The sequence below is a fragment of the Triticum aestivum genome, chromosome 3D (assembly GCF_018294505.1).
Source record: "Triticum aestivum cultivar Chinese Spring chromosome 3D, IWGSC CS RefSeq v2.1, whole genome shotgun sequence".
Taxonomy (NCBI): Eukaryota; Viridiplantae; Streptophyta; class Magnoliopsida; order Poales; family Poaceae; genus Triticum; species Triticum aestivum.
In genome coordinates, this window is record NC_057802.1 from 201,008,553 (window position 1) to 201,029,684 (window position 21,132).

At 48.3% G+C, this 21,132-nt stretch overlaps 1 long non-coding RNA gene across 1 annotated transcript; it reads right to left on the reverse strand.

Annotated features, from left to right (window-relative positions):
- Positions 1 to 3,314: 3,314 nt before the first annotated feature.
- Positions 3,315 to 4,500, reverse strand: LOC123074475 (uncharacterized). The gene is made up of 3 exons (XR_006435974.1): positions 4,138 to 4,500; positions 4,015 to 4,041; positions 3,315 to 3,906 (listed from the first exon to the last, which is right to left on the reverse strand). It is a non-coding gene; the product is annotated as an uncharacterized lncRNA (long non-coding RNA).
- Positions 4,501 to 21,132: the final 16,632 nt, after the last annotated feature.

Here is a 21,132-nt window from a genome sequence, read left to right on the forward strand (position 1 = left end):
GTAGTGTATATATTACATAAACATTTTTATATACTACATATTACGCGTATATACTCTACGATTTGATAAATACTACATACAACATATAAAACTCAAGTGGTGGTAACCTAACACCGGGTGGTAGGGAAAATTTGAGATGAATTGTTGATTTTTGCCATGATTGAAGAGGAAAGTTCTAAATGGTGCTTTATGGCAGTGTACACCAGGAATGGAAACCTAGTGTCTGACTGTCAGTGCATTTGAGGGCAAAGGCAGACCCTCCTTTCTTCTACGGCAGTGGGCGCCAGGAACCATTTTGGGGAAACAGCTACAGGGTCTACTTCAAGTCAATTTTACCAAAAGTTCTTAGCTGTGTTACCCTCGTGCTGACTCTGAAAGTTGCCATTTTGGTATTGGCCAGCTCAGTATGCAAGGTTCGGCACCGTTTGCCGCAATGAGTGGATGTGTTTGGACGGCTCTTTTTATGTTGCAGCAGCAAAGTCCCGTTGAATCCAACCCAAAAAACGTAGGTGAGTAATTGTCTAGCACCGTGCACGACGCCGACCAGCTGCGTCTGCCCTCTGAACGCCACCGGCTGGGAAATCAGCTATTGCAACCCAAAAATGATACTGTAGTAAAGGTGTCCATTTATTAGACCGGCCATCTTTTCTCAGAAGTGCCATTTTTTTTACGGTGGCTCAATCCATGCTTTCTCTATATGTAGTTGCCTCCCTCTGAGTCTCTGTTGAATAGACCCACCAAATGGCTTCTCCATGAGACTTTGTTAAGGTTGTAATGCAAACGGAAGCTCCTCCATGAGCGTACGTTGTTAAGGTTGAAGTACATGCAGTCCATCCACACGGCTAAGTACCCTTTTAATCTGTTTTTATTAAAGAGAAAGACCCCCGGCCTTTGCATCTGGACGATGCATGCAGCCGTTTTATTAATTATTCCCAAAAGATCCTATAAAGAAATACAACAGTAAGTCTGAAGCCATAGTCTAGGCAACATCTTTCCCTACTCCTATCCAGTTGATGAAAAAATGTTGGAAGTCCGGGCCTAATGCCAAACAGACCTCGCAGCAAGCCTAACATCCAAGACTTGAGGCCCCAATCAAGCCACTTGCCGAGTATGGACACACACACCGGTCCGGCGCACTCTCAAAGGCCGCCGCCGCCAACTGCCACCGCTCCATCTTCAGAGTTATACAGATGCATCAATCTTGCCCGGTCTAGCTGCCGTCGACACCACCAGGACCCCAGATGACGCCACCATCATGCGCTCGTCAATCAACACACGCCCAGCAGCAAGACCTCGCTGCTCCTTGCCACTAAGACCCGTCGTTGTCGACGTGTCAGATGCAACGCCGCTCCTCCTTCGTGAACACCACCTGCTGCCACTGGTCCCATTCCCTCCACCTGCAGTTCCTCTGCACTCCCAACCGAGCCCCAGTGCCCCTGTCAACACCTCCAGGAAGGTCATGGCGCGAACAGCGCCGTTGCCACCAAATCCGAAGAGGATTGAAGGCTTTCAACCGGCAGGGGATCGGGGTGGGTAGATTGGACCGTCACCTGCACCTTCATGAAGGAAAGCGGCGCCCATGGGCGTCGCCGCCGCCGGGCCGGCCAGACCGGCCAAGGTTTCTCCCAGACCCAAAGTACACCACCAGGGCTCACCATCACAGGAGCCTGCAGCCGCAAAACCACCGGGACGACGAGAGATGCAGCAAGAGAAAGGGGAACCTCCAGATCTGACGCAATGGAGCACCGCGCCATGGCCGGACTCCACCAGCGACCCGCCGCCCGCGCGGCCGAGCACGCTGGCCAGCGTCGCCTGCAGACGTCGCCAGCCGCTGGACGACGCCGCCTCGCCGACAGGGCCGCCGCCCAAGGATCCGCAGGCCACTGATGCGATACTCCGGCCCGCATGCCGAGGGGATCGATCCGGGCGCCGAGATCCCCGCCTCCACCTTCCCCGGCGCCCGCGCGGGCTTTGCCGGCGGCCGTCTCCAGTGACAGCGAGGGAGTGAAGGGGGATGAGGGGAGGCGGCGCGGCGAAAGATCTGATCGCCCGGGGGTGACGCGAGGGACCCTCTCGCTTTGTCTCTTGGTTCTTTTTTCCTTTTTAATCTGCTGTCGGGGTCATTGTTCACTATGCATTTCGTCTGATTGTCTGAATGTGTTTTTTTCTGGTCACTTACGTAGGAATGGCGATTACATTGTATTTTTTTTTGGTGGAGAGGCGATTACATTGTATTGAACAGTAGTATAAGAATTAAGAAAGGGAAAGGCTAATCCGGCACGCACACACGTGCCTATTCCTTAAGGCAAGTTTTTTGTGATATGCTGTGTGTACTTAAAACGGTTTAATTTTACACTCACATTGATACACTTCTCTATGTGATTTTTGTGACATTTTAGCCTTGTCAAGAACTATAGCGACATCATTCACCACTTCCTTTCACGCATCTACGCTCTTTTGGATCTACAGAAGAAGGCGAGTATTAGTTCCACGGGATCCACCTTTTTTTTACATTGGCATAGTTGTACACAAGGTAGAAGTTGTCATCACATCGTGATGCAAACTGAAGTACTATATCAAGCATCTATTCCTCCAACGAGTACTAGAGTTAAGTTTGTATCTCCGTGCAGCCATTGTACTGGCCTGAAGTTTCCAGTGCAGCTTACCATAATGGTGATTTATAATTAGAATGAATGGATCCTGTTTTCCCTTAATGCCATTGAACAAGCTAGTGCACTATCTATCATTGCTTTCGTTTACTAGTACTTCCCTTTCTCAGCTCGTTTTTATTTTTGCAAGTGCCCTTTCTCTGCTTGTTGACTTTGAATCTCTGAACTCTGAGGTTATATGGACTGACGACTGAACCTCTGCTCTTTGTCACGCCTGTGCGACGGTACATGGACCACATTACCAGCGTGGCTGATGGACCTTGCAGGGGGCGTATGAAGCACTACCTTACTGCCTGTCAGACCCGTCCGATGCAAGAAAGTAGAAACTACAGGGTAGCGCCGCTGCCGTCTGAGAGGGAAGAAAACAAGCATGCAACAATGGAGACGGTGGTTTTGTGCTGTGAACAAGATGCAAATTTTCTGCTCTTCCATTCTCCTTTTATTCATCGTAATTCTCGCATTTACACCACAAATTATTCAACTGTCTCCATGAATAGATTTGCCTTACAAGATACACATGCAAGCCGGTGATAGTGCTATGGTCCAGTGGCGGAGCCAGGAATTTGCTGTTGGGTGTTCTTTTTAAAAAGATATGCCAAAGCAGTGCAATAGAACAATAAATGTACAGCAAGATGATAACATCAATGACTCAATGACCATACATTGATAATAGTAGCAAAATATCATTGTGGCAATAACTCTAACAATTACGAAGATTACAAATAGCAAAGGAAATTACAATATAACTTTACGATCCCCTTTTCGGAAGAGATTGATGACATCCTCATCTTTCACTTGCCTGAAGAATTCTCTCTCAACGAATGTAACCAAGCAATCGTTCAAATATTCATCACCCATTTTGTTTCTGAGTGAATTCTTCACGTATTTCATCGAGGAAAATACCCTCTCAACGCTAGCAGTGGCTACCGGAAGAATGAGAACCAACTTAAGAATTTTGTAAACAATATAATATTGTTCATTCTTTCTTGTCTCAACCATCAAAACTGAAAGCTCACATAGATTCTTCAACTTGCTAAACCTTTTATCCTTACGCACATGAGAAATGAACATGCTTAATTGCACATGAGAAACCAACTTAAGAAGTTTGCACTAGTGCTAGCTGCAGATTGCTCTCAACCTCAACGGAAAGAGGAGTTGGTGTGGATGTAGAAGTTAGTTTCCTTGTCTTTGAAGATTTGTCCCACATTTGAAATATGCTAACATCCTTCTTCTTCATCTACATCACAATCACATAAACAAAATAGAAATTAGTGACAGTGACAATGTGGCATGGACACAACGAAATTATTGCAATTTCAGTTTACTGCATTTTCCTTTCCCCTACCATAGTTTTGTTCCCCTTCTTCTTCATCTACATCACAATCACATAAATAATATTCAGATTTGTTAGAAACGGAGGAACGGACGGAAATAATAGATGCAAACTGTTGAGGAACGGAGGCCGGACCTGCTGACTGATGGATGGCGCTGTCGCGGCGTCGGGGAGGCCGGAGGCGGACTGGTGGAGCCGCGGAGAAGAGGGCCGGACGCCGGAGGCAGAGGGTAGAGCCGTAGGGGAGGGACCGAGGGAGATGGCCGGCACTGGGGTCTGGGGGAAGCGGCTAACCGAGGGAGGAGAAGGCCGGCCGCCGGACCTAGAGTCGCTCGCCGCCGCCAGAGCCTTCAGGTAGTGCTAGGTTTGGGGGAAAAGGATAGGGCTGAAGATTGTTCGATCTGTAATCGGAAGATGCCCGCTCGAGCGGTCGGCTCCTCGCGCGCCTGCCCAGACGCTCCCTGGCTCGTGTCTGGCGCCCCACGTCGCTGCCGTGGTGCGTTTGGGCTGGGCCAAGACCAAGTCAGCCTTTATACCGTATATAATACATGTAGTAATTTTTTTTGCAAGAAATTCTTTGATATTCCAGGGAAGTCCCAGGAATACCCCAGCTCCGCCATTGCTATGGTCCACTGACATGCACAACCGTGGGTGTTGAAAAGAAAACAAGATAACCAGTGCACTGCTTTTGCCATAGATGTATGAAGGTGTCATGTGCTACGCAGCATTGCCAAGACAAGGACAGCCACATACGAACAAGATGCAGAATAACCGAGGTCAACTCTAGCCGGCCAACCCTAATGCCATGGATTTTTTTGTCCCTTTGGGTCGACCGAACGAATGTATGTGTGTGCTTTTTATTTGGGTCCGCCGGTGCGTGCAATGATGATAGATGCATTTCCTGCTTGGTCTTAAAAAAAGTTCAACACATGCACACAAATTAAACATAAAACAGCCGGTCAACCGCCGGCCAAAATTCACTTAGACATAGTTAAATATAAACTTAAAAACTAAAAAACACATGCACCTCCTAGCCGCCCAGCACGCTGCCCTAGGCGTCGCCATCGTCCTCAGAGCCGGTGAGGTCGACGAAGTTCAGGGGTGGCGCAACCCACAGGAAGGCATGCTGCCACGCCGCCCGCATCGCCTCCTTCGTCGTCTTCTGAGCCGTCGGCTCTGCTGCGCGGCCCGCATGCTCCTCTGCCTCCTGCTCCCGGCGCTCCTCATCTTCCTCCCGTGCCGAACGGGCATGTCACTCCTCCTATTGGTGCTCGGCCTGCATTTGGCATTCCCGTCGGCCCACTCCTCCGCCAGCGTGCGCTGCCTTTAGTGCTCGAGGTACGCTGCTCCTGCTTCGCATCACGCCAAGAGCGATGGCCGACACGCTCATGTGACGCCCCCGATTCGACCGTACACTAATCATGCACGCAAATGTGTACGATCAAGATCAGGGACTCACGGGAAGATATCACAACACAACTCTACAACATAAATAAGTCATACAAGCATCATAATACAAGCCAGGGGCCTCGAGGGCTCGAATACAAGTGCTCGATCATAGACGAGTCAGCGGAAGCAACAATATCTGAGTACAGACATAAGTTAAACAAGTTTGGCTTAAGAAGGCTAGCACAAAAGTAGCAACGATCGAAAAGGCAAGGCCTCCTGCCTGGGACCTCCTAACTACTCCTCGAAGCCGAACTCCATGCAGAATCATCCTCGGGATCTCTAGCTCCTGGACTCCAGCGCCTGGTTGCGACAACCAGGTATAGAAAGGGGGGAAAAGAGGGAGAAAAGCAACCGTGAGTACTCATCCAAAGTACTCGCAAGCAAGGAGCTACACTACATATGCATGGGTAAAAGTGTAAAGGGCCATATCAGTGGACTGAACTGCAGAATGCCAGAATAAGAGGGGGATAGCTAATCTTGTCAAAGACTACGCTTCTGGCCATCTCCATCTTGCAGCATGTAGAAGAGAGTAGATTGAAGTCCTCCAAGTAGCATCGCATAGCATAACCCTACCCGGCGATCCCCTCCTCGCCGCCCTGTTAGAGAGCGATCACCGGGTTGTATCTGGCACTTGGAAGGGTGTGTTTTATTAAGTATCCAGTTCTAGTTGTCATAAGGTCAAGGTACAACTCCGGGTCATCCTTTTACCGAGGGACACGGCTATTCGAATAGATAAACTTCCCTGCAGGGGTGCACCACATAACCCAACACGCTCGATCCCATTTGGCCGGACACACTTTTCTGGGTCATGCCCGGCCTCGTAAGATCAACACGTCGCAGCCCCACCTAGGCTCAACAGAGAGGTCAGCACGCCGGTCTAAATCCTATGCGCGTAGGGGTCTGGGCCCATCGCCCATTGCACACCTGCACGTTGCAAGGGCGGGCGGAAGCAGACCTAGCCTAGCGCGTTCCAGTCCAATCCGGCACGCGCCGCTCCGTCGCTGACGTCAAGAAGAGCTTCGGCTGATACCACGACGTCAAGTGCCCATAACTGTTCCCGCGTAGCTGGTTAGTGCGTATAGACCAAATGGCCAGACTCAGATCAAATACCAAGATCTCGTTAAGCGTGTTAAGTATCCGCGAACGCCGACCAGGGCCAGACCCACCTCTCTCCTAGGTGGTCTCAACCTGCCCTGTCGCTCCGCCACAAAGCAACAGTCGGGGGCCGTCAGGAACCCAGGCCCACCTCTACCGGGATGGAGCCACCTGTCCTTTCAGCCCCCTCACCAGAATCACTTGCGGGTACTCAACGAGCCGACCCGACTTTAGTCACCACATGTGTCATGTATATAAAGTATATAATATATACCCGTGATCACCTCCCGCAGTGATCACGGCCCAGTAGTAGCATGGCAGACGGACAAGAATGTAGGGCCACTGATGCAAAAAACTAGCATCCTATTCTAAGCAGTAGGATAGCAGGTAAGGGTAACAACTGTAGCAACAATGACAGGCTATGCAGCAGAATAGGATTAACCGAAAGTAGTAACATGCTACACTCTTCTAATGCAAGCAGTATATAGAAGAATAGGCGATATCTGGTGATCAAGGGGGGGCTTGCCTGATTGCTCTGGCAAGAAGGAGGGGTCGTCAACAGCGTAGTCGGTCGGGGCACCAACAGCGGCGTCGGTCTCGTAGTCTACCGGAGAGAAGAGGGGGAAGTAACAATGAATACAATGCAAACAGATGCATAACGATGCATGACATGACAAAGCGTGATGCTAGGTGTGCCCAAACGTGGTAGTAGGTGATACCGGCGAAGGGGGGGCGGGGGACATCCGGGAAAGTATTCCCGGTGTTTCGCGTTTTCGGGCAGATGAACCGGAGGTGAAAGTTCCATGTTCGCTATGCTAGGAACGTGTGGCTGACAAACGGACTACGTATTCGGATTCGTCTCGTCGTTCTGAGCAACTTTCATGTACAAAGTTTTTCCATCCGAGCTACGGTTTATTTTATATTAAATTTTAAAGATTTAATTCATTTTAGAATTTAATAAATTAATTTAATTCGAAACTTAATTAATGCATCAGCATGACGTCAGCAGTCAACGTTGACCGTTGACCTGGTCAACCTGACAGGTGGGTCCCACCTGTCAGGGGCTGTTAGCTAATTAACAGTAGTTAATTAGGTTAATTAGTTATTAGGTTAATTAATCTTAATTAGTTAATATTAACAGGATTAATTAAGTTAATTAATTAATTAATTAATATTTCAATTATTTTTATTAGTTAATTAATTATTTTTAATTCTTTTTTTAATAACGTTCTAGGCGTGGGGCCCCAAGGTCAGTGGCTCAGGGGGAGCCCTAGCGGGCGAACGGGCACGGGTCTCGGGCGCGGTTGCAGGCGCCCGATGGGGCGAGCCCGGGCGCGGCCAGCGGCACGGCGCCGGCGAGGCAGAGCGCGCCGCGGCGGGGGCGGCGGGCGGCACAAGGAGCAGAGCGAGACGGGCGACGGCCGGCTGTAACGCCCACGATGCGGCTATATCTCCCACGTGTCGAGGCACGACTTAGCGGCATAACCGCATTGTGGTTTTGTCGCAAGAAGGGTCATCTTCACACAATCCCATGTAATGAACAAGAATGGGATAAAGAGTTGGCTTACAATCGCCACTTCACACAATACATAAATAAATCATACATCATTCAGAGTACACACATAGACCGACTACGGAACCAAATGAAAAGAAGACAACCCAACTGCTAGATCCCTGATCGTCCCAACTGGGCTCCACTACTGATCAACAAGAGAAGAAACAACACAACCGACAAGATCTTCATCGAGCTCCCACTTGAGCTCAGTTGCGTCATCTGCACTGGTCTCATCGGCACCTGCAACTGTTTTGGAAGTATCTGTGAGTCACGAGGACTCAGCAATCTCACACCCGCGAGTTCGAGACTATATAAGCTTATAGGAAAGGACGGGGTAGTGAGGTGGAGCTGCAGCAAGCACTAAGCATATATGGTGGCTAACATACGCAATTGAGAGCGAGAAGAGAAGCAATGGAACGGTCGTGAACTAGCAATGATCAAGAAGTGATCCTGAACTCCTACTTACGTCAAACATAACCCAGAAACCGTGTTCACTTCCCGGACTCCGCCGAGAAGAGACCATCACGGCTACACACGCGGTTGATGCGTTTTAATTAAGGTCAAGTGTCAAATTCTCTACAACCGGATATTAACAAATTCCCATCTGCCACATAACCGCGGGCACGGCTTTCGAAAGTTAATACCCTGCAGGGGTGTCCCAACTTAGCCCATTATAAGCTCTCACGGTCAACGAAGGATAAACCTTCTCCCAGGAAGACCCGATCAGTCTCGGAATCCCGGTTTACAAGACATTTCGACAATGGTAAAACAAGACCAGCAAAGCCGCCCGAATGTGCCGACAAATCCCGATAGGAGCTGCACATATCTCGTTCTCAGGGCACACCGGATGAAGCAGTCCGTACAACTAAAACCAGACCTCGAGTTTCCCCGAGGTGGCGCTGCAAGGGCTCTAGTTTGGACCAGCACTCAGAGGAACACTGGCCCGGGGGGTTAAAATAAAGATGACCCTTGAGTCTGCAGAACCCAAGGGAAAAAGGCTTAGGTAGGCAAATGGTAAAACCAAGGTTGGGCCTTGCTGGAGGAGTTTTATTCAAAGCGAACTGTCAAGGGGGTCCCATAAATCACCCAACCGCGTAAGGAACGCAAAATCAAGGAACATAACACCGGTATGACGGAAACTAGGGCGGCAAGAGTGGAACAAAACACCAGGCATAAGGCCGAGCCTTCCACCCTTTACCAAGTATATAGATGCATTAATTAAATAAGAGATATTGTGATATCCCAACATAAACATAATCCAACATGGAGCAATCTTCATCTTCACCTGCAACTAGCAACGCTATAAGAGGGGCTGAGCAAAAGCGGTAACATAGCCAAACAACGGTTTGCTAGGAAGGGTGAAAAGGTTAGAGGCTTCATGGCAATATGGGAGGCATGATATAGCAAGTGGTAGGTAGCGCAGCATAGCAATAGAGCGAACAACTAGCAAGCAAAGATAGAAGTGATTTCGAGGGTATGGTCATCTTGCCTGAGATCCCGCAAGGAAGAAGAACGAGTCCATGAAGAAGACAACGGACGTAGTCGAACGAATCCTCACAACTCCGGAACGAAACCGAAGCTAACGAGAGAAGCAACCCGGAAAGAAACAAACAACATAGTAAACAACCACCACATACACATGGCATGATGCAAAAACAAATATGATGCATGTCCGGTTTAATGAGGCTTGGCATGGCAAAGTGCAACAAACAATACTACAAATTAAGTGGAGCTCAATATGCCACGAGTTGCATATTGAAGAAACACCACATCAATTATTTAGTTCTCTCTTGTTTATGTGCCCAACAATATTAAATGTTGTTAAACATGGCAAGAGGTGAAACATAAGTAAACTAACTATTTAGGCAAGTTAAATGAGGCCGGAAGCAACGAACAACAATTCCGGAAAATCCTCATGTCCATATTTTAGATTTGGTACTGTTCTGCCTAAAACCATATTTTATTGTCGTTAAACAGTAAAACAAGGTGCACCATGCTAAACTAGGCATTTTTCTACCCCATTTACATATAAAGTTTATTAAAATCCGGGCTACGGTTATTTAGTCATGAAATAAAGCATTTTAACATATTATTCGAGCAAAATTAATCAAACAACATTTTAAACAATTTTAACATGGGTGAAAGTGGCATATAAATAAACTAGATGAAATTCTAGACATTTTTCATATATAAATTATTTACAAAAGATGCACGGTTAATTAATTATTAGTGCATGAACATGCGGGGTTTTGCTGTAAACATGAAGTTTCTCTGGAAAATAGATAAATCGTCCAGTGCAGGAAAAAAATAGATCGGGCTGGATCTGGTGCGCTGCTCACATTGGGCCCAGAGGCGAAGATGGGCCGGCTTGGTGAAGGAGCTGGCAGGCCGCGGCTGGAGCTGGGGCTGCGCCGACTTGCGCGGGAGGCTAGGTCGAGGCGCTCGCTTGGCTTGGTCAACGCGAGCGGGCTGGAGCGGTTCGACGCGAAGCAGGGGAGGCAGCAGGCGCGGCTTGGACTCCGGCGAGGACGAGGCAGAGCAGCGGCGCCCTGGAACTTGCGGGAGACGGCGAAGCGGGACTTGGCGAACGCAGGAGACGGCATCTTAGCGCGGTTTCGACGAAGGGCAACGCCGGAACGACGGGGACGCGGGTCTCCAAGGCGGCGGCCGCACACACGAAGCAGAGGCACGGCGGTCTGCAGGAGGCTGAAGAGGGACTTGGCGGAGCGAGGGCGTACGGGAACCGGGCTCCAGGCGGTGCTCGGGCGCCGCGGACGAGGCGAAGGCCTCCGGCGAAGAAAACTCCGGGCGGCGGCGCAGCAAGAAGACGAACTTGGCGCGGGGTGCTGGTTCAGTCAGCCGGTGGCGGGGCTGCAACTACTGGGTACGGAGGACGCCGGCTGCGGGCGAAGACGGCTGCTGGAGGAGCTCCTCTGCTCGGCACTTGGGGGACGGGGATTTGGCGGCCTGGTGCTGCAGTGGGAGGCGGCGACGGGCGACGATGCGACGAGGAGCGGGACGGGTGCTCCTCTCCTGATCCAGATTGGATCGAGGAAGCTGTGGCTGCGGGAGCTACAGGGGCACCTCTTGGACGTTGGATTTCGATCCAACGGTTCGGATGGATGGATCTGGAGTCTGGGGTGAACCGGGTGGTGGCTGAAAACGAGGAGAGAAGTGGCTGCGCAGGTGACGGCAGGGAGGATCCCGAGGTGGAGCTGGATTGGCAGCGGGGTGAGGAAAATGAGGGAGTTGGTCTAGGGTTAGATTGTTTATATAGGTAGGGGATTAGGGTAGGGGCTAATCCAGTCCTACGATCAAAATCGGACGGTCCCGGAAAAATAGGCTAGGGACACCAAATAAGAAAACGAAGATGTTTTGTAGATGTTAGGGGATGATCCGGACCCAACGGTAACAACAAACCGGGTCGGGTACGGGACAACTTTCGGACGCGCGGGAGGGGATCGCGGGCTGACGAGAGAGGTTAGTTGGTTTGACAAGAGGGAACCGAAAACACGGTTGGTCTCGGACCGGTCAACGAAGACAAGGGGGGAACGCGGCAACTACGAACGAATGCAAGATGAAAACAACGGCAACGTAGTGCCGATGCAATGCGGATGATGCGATGATGAATGCAATAAATAAATAAATCACACGGCGACAACGAAAAACATGGAAGCCGTCTGGAGCGTCGGTCTTGACTACAAGAGGTTCTCGTCCCGAGATCTAGGATGGCACCGGAGAAAAGCGGAAGAGGAAGAGGTAAAACAAATTGCTTCTCTGACAATTGAATGAAACCAAAGAACCTTGCGAGGTTGAACAAATTAAAAGAGAGAATACAACGAAGATGAACAAAGTTGAAAACAATCTGTTAGAAAAGAGGAACAAGGAACATTACGGGAACCTTGAGGTTAAGTGACACGATAGATATTTAAACCACTCCGGTTAAAACAAGGTAGGGAAGGAATAAGAACGATATAATTTGGGCAGCACTCCGACTGTAAATGGAAGGAATTGAACATGATCTTGACAAGATGAGAGGATACTCGATGAAATTAACAACACATTGCCTCCGGAACTAATGAAAGAATGGCACAAGGGGTAAGAAAGATTTCAGACAGCACTCCGGTTGAGGAAGGAGACAAAACTTGATAAGATGAGAGAACTCGAATGAAAACACGACACTCCGGCTAAATGGATAAGAAAGGAAATATTACATGATCTTGACAAAACAAGATGATTGGTCGAAGAGAGCAACATCGCAAAGCCTCCGGAAACAATGCATGATAGTTAGATAGTTGGAGTGAATAGAACGAAGAATGAAACCAACATCTCCTACCATATATGAATTTTAAAGAGCATCCTTACGAAGTAGGATTGAACGGAGTTGTTGGAAAACCAACAACGAAAAGAACAAGCTTGTTGTGGGCTTATGGAACACATCTCAAAATTATGAGGTGACAACCCGCCACTACCGGAAACAATTGCTTGCTTGAGATCAACGAAGAGATGAAAACTTCTCTCGCCGAGAGGATAGCAGAAAACTTGGATCATTGATAGACACCACAATTAGCAACATTCCTTAGGGAAGGCTTTAGGTGAAATATAACCCAAGATAACTCCAACAAAGAGATTATTATGGGTTGAAACAACTCATGGACAAAGAAAAATATGATGGGTTTAAATATCTCATTCATGACAACTTGTGAATCATGAAACATGAAGAAAATTATCAAAAATGACATAACACCACCTCAAAAGATAAGAGAGAAAGAATTGCACTTCGGAATGCAAGATGAAGAATGCTTGAACTTCTCAAAACAAACATGTGTTGAGCACCATGTTTATTTTTTAGAGTATAGCTTGGCGAATCTTAACTCTGAGAGAAATCTTGAAGAACAATTGAAGAATGAAAAGAATCCTTGCAATGATTTAGATGGAGCTTCGCGTGAGTTAACTGAGAGAGATTGGAACTCCGGAAACAAAAGGTGAACAACTTAGCACCGACAAATTGATATGACGAATGAACTCCAAAAGAAGGGATTAAACACTTGGATGAAACAAGAATAAGAATTATGTTATGCATATCCTTCCCCAGTTTAATTGATGACAAGCAACTGATCTTGCATACTACTTATTCTCGTAGAAAGGATTAAGATAGATATTGCGCAAACTTGAGAAGGTCTTCAACGAACCACCGGTAGGATTGAAACAACGAATAAATTGATATGATAATGAGGGAAGAGAAATCTTGAACGAACCACCGCGAGAATTGAAAACAATTGAAGAAAAGAGGATGAAACACCGTAAGAATTAAAGAACGCGCGAAAATACTCGAGGGAAATTAGATACATGAGAACGAATAGATCACGAGCTGACTAGAGGATACTTGAACGATGCACCGGTAAGATTTGGAGAACGAGAGCTGAAAGCTTAGAACGAAGAAATCTTCTGAAAAGATGGCCTTTGGATGATCAAGAAATGAAAACAACTCTGAAATACTCCGGATGGGTAAGAAAAGAATTCTCACAATCGAAAACAATTATGAGAGGATGGCATAAGCTAGAACTATGAATTTTTAAGAGAGCGGACCAAGATTTAGGAGAAATTCTTCTTTGGTCTTCAAATGTTGAGAATCATGATGAGAAACACCACCATGAATTGTTGAGGCACTCCGGATGAAAATTAGAAAGGTTGAACCAACGATGAAAAGAATTTGAAAGATCTTGGAGAAAGACATATGACTGATGATAATTTATTCTTACGTCAACCTTTGAAATGAATTTGAGAATAACTCCAGAAAAATTAGAAGAGTCAGGTAAGATCCTGGGAAAATACCTGTGGGTTAGGGCCCACTCAAAAGATACACCGTTGAAAAGATTACTTGAAAAGGAGATTGCACCGGTTGAATTAAATGGCTTGAATGAGATAACAACCTCAAAATAGCTTGAACGAATTTGAAATGGAAATGCGAATCTTCAAAGATATCTTCAGCACTCCATATAACATGAATAGCAAGAGGTGGATGATTAAGAGGTGCACCGGCATGAGAAAAAACATTTGAAACGATGAAAAGAATACGATCAACACTGAAAGCTTGAATTGGATTCACCGGAGAAGAAAGAGAACGAATAATGATAAACTTGAAGAACATCTACATGAGAACCACTTGGTAAGAACATTGATTGAAAAGAATGAAGGGACTTCGCATCAATAAAAAGGATACTTAATTAAGAAATCTGAGTCCTTAAAGAAAAAGGGTGGGAGGGTGGGAAAACAAAGACAACTTGGGTCGGATGAAACGAACACCGTTGAGAAAAGCTTAGAATTGATCTTGCGAACGTTGGAAAGACTGGATGCACTTGGAGAGAAACACGCCGGTTGGAAAAGAATTAACATGACGATCTCGATGATCAAGAAGGATTAGTATTCACATAGCAATATGAGAACACCGTTTAGGGAAGGTATGGATTCAACATTTGACTTCGAAGCAACTCGAATACCACAAATAAAAACAAAACAAAGGATTGGCTCGCAGAATAAGCCGGAACAAACATATGATAGAGATTTCGTCCGAAGTTTTCATGGTGGGGCCCACACGGGCTCGATCGTACAGATCCATCATGTACAAGGCAGTGCACATGACATACGAAGCGTCCCCGAGTCGGCATAGCCACGGACTCTTTAAGACACTACGAGACCACTGTAAAACCAACCGTGGAAAGGCGGACCACTAGACGTCGAACCCCAATCTCATATCATGCATCTGTCGGAAAGATATCCTAAGAGCTACTTGAATTCCCACTTATAAACTCCCGAAACTTTCTGGTTATGCAATCAGGTGTTGGGGATACAGGGGACACAAAATATATCACCCAAACTAACAATCCCTAGATCCAGCTGTATCCATCCGTCAACACATAACCAAGAAACCCTCAGAAATCATTTACCTCAACCTTCGAAAAGCATCTGTTATACGAGTTATGGCAATACTCCCGAACTCCCGCCCCAGTACTGGGTGGCGTCGAGGTGATCTCACCAACAACTGCATAAAAGAGATTTCGATGTCGGCGAAACTCAGGTATTCCAGAACTGCAACGATAAAATTGTGACGACAACACCTCGGAGCTCAACTCCCCGGGACACTGCCACAACCCCTAAATGTCAGGAGGCACCAAGAACAATGTTCTCGTCACAAAACCATCGGAACGATTCCAAGATACCCGCGTGATCCTAAAATTTTTTTAGTGAAATTTGAGGAGAGAAGAGTCAAAACTTCTACGTCAGGAGACCTCACCAGAGCGACGAAGGGACTGAGGAGTAAAAAGAATCCTACTCTCCGATATATATAATCCTAAGACTCAAAACATTTTTGTTCTAGACTCAACAACGCCAGCGATTCGATCAAGCAGGGGGCTCCTAAGTCGGGGATGGCTCTGATTACCAACTTGTAACGCCCACGATGCGGCTATATCTCCCACGTGTCGAGGCACGACTTAGAGGCATAACCGCATTGTGGTTTTGTCGCAAGAAGGGTCATCTTCACACAATCCCATGTAATGAACAAGAATGGGATAAAGAGTTGGCTTACAATCGCCACTTCACACAATACATAAATAAATCATACATCATTCAGAGTACACACATAGGTCCGACTACGGCAACCAAATGAAAAGAAGACAACCCAACTGCTAGATCCCTGATCGTCCCAACTGGGCTCCACTACTGATCAACAAGAAAAGAAACAACACAACGACAAGATCTTCATCGAGCTCCCACTTGAGCTCAGTTGCGTCACCTGCACTGGTCATCATCGGCACCTGCAACTGTTTTGGAAGTATCTGTGAGTCACGAGGACTCAGCAATCTCACACCCGCGAGATCAAGACTATTTAAGCTTATAGGAAAGGAGGGGTAGTGAGGTGGAGCTGCAGCAAGCACTAAGCATATATGGTGGCTAACATACGCAAATGAGAGCGAGAAGAGAAGCAATGGAACGGTCGTGAACTAGCAATGATCAAGAAGTGATCCTGAACTCCTACTTACGTCAAACATAACCCAGAAACCGTGTTCACTTCCCGGACTCCGCCGAGAAGAGACCATCACGGCTACACACGCGGTTGATGCGTTTTAATTAAGGTCAAGTGTCAAATTCTCTACAACCGGATATTAACAAATTCCCATCTGCCACATAACCGCGGGCACGGCTTTCGAAAGTTAATACCCTGCAGGGGTGTCCCAACTTAACCCATTATAAGCTCTCACGGTCAACGAAGGATAAACCTTCTCCCAGGAAGACCCGATCAGTCTCGGAATCCCGGTTTACAAGACCTTTCGACAATGGTAAAACAAGTCCAGCAAAGCCGCCCGAATGTGTCGACAAATCCCGATAGGAGCTGCACATATCTCGTTCTCAGGGCACACCGGATGAGCAGTCCGTACAACTAAAACCAGACATCAAGTTTCCCCGAGGTGGCGCTGCAAAGGGCTCTAGTTTGGACCAACACTCCGAGGAGCACTGGCCCGGGGGGGGGGGGTTAAAATAAAGATGACCCTCGGATGCGCGACTCCCAAGGGAAAAAGGCTAGGTAAGGCAAATGGTAAAACCAAGGTTGGGCCTTGCTGGAGGAGTTTTATTCAAAGCGAACTGTCAAGGGGGTCCCATAAATCACCCAACCGCGTAAGGAACGCAAAATCAAGGAACATAACACCGGTATGACGGAAACTAGGGCGGCAAGAGTGGAACAAAACACCAGGCATAAGGCCGAGCCTTCCACCCTTTACCAAGTATATAGAGGCATTAATAATAAAAGAGATATTGTGATATCCCAACATAAGCATAATCCAACATGGAGCAATCTTCATCTTCACCTGCAACTAGCAACGCTATAAGAGGGGCTGAGCAAAAGCGGTAACATAGCCAAACAACGGTTTGCTAGGAAGGGTGAAAAGGTTAGAGGTTGCATGGCAATATGGGAGGCATGAAATAGCAAGTGGTAGGTAGCGCAACATAGCGATAGAGCGAACAACTAGCAAGCAAAGATAGAAGTGATTTCGAGGGTATGGTCATCTTGCCTGAAAACTCGCAAGGAAGAAGAACGAGTCCACGAAGTAGACAACCGGACGTAGTCGAACGAATCCTCACAACTCCGGAACGAAACCGAAGCTAACGAGAGAAGCAACCCAGAAAGAAACAAACAACATAGTAAACAACCACCACATACACATGGCATGATGCAAAAACAAATATGATGCATGTCCGGTTTAATGAGGCTTGGCATGGCAAAGTGCAACAAACAATACTACAAATTAAGTGGAGCTCAATATGCCACGAGTTGCATATTGAAGAAACACCACATCAATTATTTAGTTCTCTCTTGTTTATGTGTCCAACAATATTAAATGTTGTTAAACATGGCAAGAGGTGAAACATAAGTAAACTAACTATTTAGGCAAGTTAAATGAGGCCGGAAGCAACGAACAACAATTCCGGAAAATCCTCATGTCCATATTTTAGATTTGGTACTGTTCTGCCTAAAACCATATTTTATTGTTGGTAAACAGTAAAACAAGGTGCACCATGCTAAACTAGGCATTTTTCTACCCCATTTACATATAAAGTTTATTAAAATCCGGGCTACGGTTATTTAGTCATGAAATAAAGCATTTTAACATATTATTCGAGCAAAATTAATCAAACAACATTTTAAACAATTTTAACATGGGTGAAAGTGGCATATAATTAAACTAGATGAAATTCTAGACATTTTTCATATATAAATTATTTACAAAAGATGCACGGTTAATTAATTATTAGTGCATGAACATGAGGGGTTTTGCTGTAAACATGCAGTTTCTCTGGAAAATAGATAAATCGTCCAGTGCAGAAAAAAAATAGATCGGGCTGGATCTGGTGCACTGCTCACATTGGGCCCAGAGGCGAAGATGGGCCGTCTTGGTGAAGGAGCTGGCAGGCCGCGGCTGGAGTTGGGGCTGCGCCGACTTGCGCGGGAGGCTAGGCCGAGGCGCTCGCTTGGCTTGGTCAACGCGAGCGGGCTGGAGCGGTTCGACGCGAAGCAGGGGAGGCAGCAGGCGCGGCTTGGACTCTGGCGAGGACGAGGCAGAGCAGCGGCGCCCTGGAACTTGCGGGAGACGGCGAAGCGGGACTTGGCGAAGGCAGGAGACGGCATCTTGGCGCGTTTTCGACGAAGGGCAACGCCGGAACGACGGGGACGCGGGTCTCCAAGGCGGCGGCCGCACGCATGAAGCAGAGGCACGGCGGTCTCCAGGAGGCTGAAGAGGGACTTGGCGGAGCGAGGGCGTACGGGAACCGGGCTCCAGGCGGTGCTCGGGCGTCGCGGACGAGGCGAAGGCCTCCGGCGAAGAAAACTCCGGGTGGCGGCGCAGCAAGAAGACGAACTTGGCGCGGGGTGCTGGTTTGGTCAGCCGGCGGCGGGGCTGCAACTGCTGGGTACGGAGGACACCGGCTGCGGGCGAAGATGGCTGCTGGAGGAGCTCCTCTCCTCGGCACTTGGGCGACGGGGATTTGGCGGCCTGGTGCTGCAGAGGGAGGCGGCGACGGGCGACGATGCGACGAGGAGCGGGACGGGTGCTCCTCTCCTGATCCAGATTGGATCGAGGAAGCTGTGGCTGCGGGAGCTACAGGGGCACCTCTTGGACGTTGGATTTCGATCCAACGGTTCGGATGGATGGATCTGGAGTCTGGGGTGAATCGGGTGGTGGCTGAAAACGAGGAGAGAAGTGGCTGCGCAGGTGACGGCAGGGAGGATCCCGAGGTGGAGCTGGATTGGCAGCGGGGTGAGGAAAATGAGGAGTTGGTCTAGGGTTAGATTGTTTATATAGGTAGGGGATTAGGGTAGGGGCTAATCCGGTCCTACGATCAAAATCGGACGGTCCCGGAAAAATAGGCTAGGGACACCAAATAAGAAAACGGAGATGTTTTGTAGATGTTAGGGGATGATCCGGACCCAACGGTAACAACAAACCGGGTCGGGTACGGGACAACTTTCGGACGTGCGGGAGGGGATCGCGGGCTGATAAGAGAGGTTAGTTGGTTTGACAAGAGGGAACCGAAAACACGGTTGGTCTCGGACCGGTCAACGAAGACAAGGGGGGAACGCGGCAACTACAAACGAATGCAAGATGAAAACAATGACGGCAACGGAGTGCCGATGCAATGCGAATGATGCGATGATGAATGCAATAAATAAATAAATCACACGGCGACAAGGAAAAACATGGATGCCGTATGGAGCGTCGGTCTTGGGGCGTTACACCGGCGACGCAGGAGGGCACGGCTGTGCGGCAGTAGCAGCCGCCGCTGCAGCCGCAACAGCAGTGCAACGCATGAGCAACAGCAGGGGTAGGCAGGGCGGCGTCGAGCGCGCGCGCACAGTGAGGGGGGAGCAACATCGAGGCGGAACCAATGCGGCACGCGGCGGAGCAAGGCCACGGTAGAGCGGGGCGAGGGGAGCAGGGGGCGTGGCCACGCGCGGGGCGCGGGCGCTCGGCCAGGCCACGGCTGCGGCAGCTTGAGCAGCAGCTACTAGGAGCAGGGGTGCAAGCACGGCGCGGTGAGCGCGGGCGGGGCGAGGCGGAGTGCGGGAGCAGGGAGAGGAGGGGAAGGCGAACGGGGCGCTCACGACGGTTCGTAGGGGACTGGCAGCAAGCTCGGGGAGGAGGACGGGGACGACGAGGCCGGGGTCGGGTCGGTGACGGTGATGAGGATGACGGGGCGGCGTCGAGGAGCCGAGCGCAGTCCGATGGGGAGGAGGACGAGGACGCGGCGACGGCGGGGCAGTGTCAGGCGGCTTCGGGTCCTCGTGCGGCGGCGGTGGTCGATGACGACGGGCGGCGATGGTGACGGCGAAGGGGGGGGTGGGATCGCTCCCCTTCCCGATCCAGATCGGGAACGAGAGGGGGATGGGAGAGGCGAGCGACTGGGAGTAGTGGGGGGTTCGGGTTTCGTGCGAGAGGGGATAAGGGAGTGGGGGTGGCCGGTTGGGCCTGATGGGCCGGTCGGGCGGCCTGGAGGCCTGCTGGGCCGTGGCCCAGTGGGGGTGCTTTCCTTTTCTTCCCCTTTTTTATTCGTTTTGTTTTCTTTTACTTTTATTTATTTTTCTTTTCTGTTCTATTTTCTAGTTTCATTTTATTTTAGTTTTTTAAAAACATAAAAAGTTGCACCTAATTTATTATCACTAATTATACGTCAGCCACAAAAAGTTTAAACCCTAAATAAAATAGCTTAACATTTTATAAATAATAAAAGGCATTTATTAAATTGGTTATGTTACTGTTTTATTCATCTTAGAGTAGTTAAGCATTTTATAAAAGTGTGGTTCCTCCACCATAATTACCTATGCAATATTTGGTTCACCCGAACATTTTAATTTTTAATATTTGAAAACTTTTATTGTTTGCTGGATTTTGAATTTGAATTTTAATCGGTTTTGAACTAACGCGAGATTAGCAACAGTAACGGAGGTGACGTGGCATCGTTAGCAGAGTTTTACTGTAGCCTAATTATCCGGGCGTCACAATTCTCCTCCACTACAAGAAATCTCGTCCCGAGATTTAAGAGGGGAGTAAGGGGAAAGTTCTGGTTACGAAATTTTAACGGGTGTCCTCGGTCTTGGTTGCTCTTCTCGAAGAGGTCGATCCATTATGTTGATGTCTTCATTCCTCTGCTTCAGGGCATCATGGTGAAGTCGTCATCCTTTCTTCGGGGGTTCCATCGTACTTACGAAAAAGGATAATGGGTATCTTCGGAAGAACTGGCCTCTAGAAAGTTGCTTATCTAGTAGATAACACCAGGAAAGGTGGCGAAAAGAAACTCTCGAATTGTAACTGAAGAAAATTTCGAGAGCAAAGTAAGAAGGTACCATGAGAAGTTTCGATCGGGCAGGCAATCGTTCGTTGCCTGAAGCGAAGTGTGAAAGGGGTTTAGAACAAAGGGAATAAGCATTGTGTCTGATACCAGAATAGATCACTAGGAAGGTGGTCCATGAATTACAT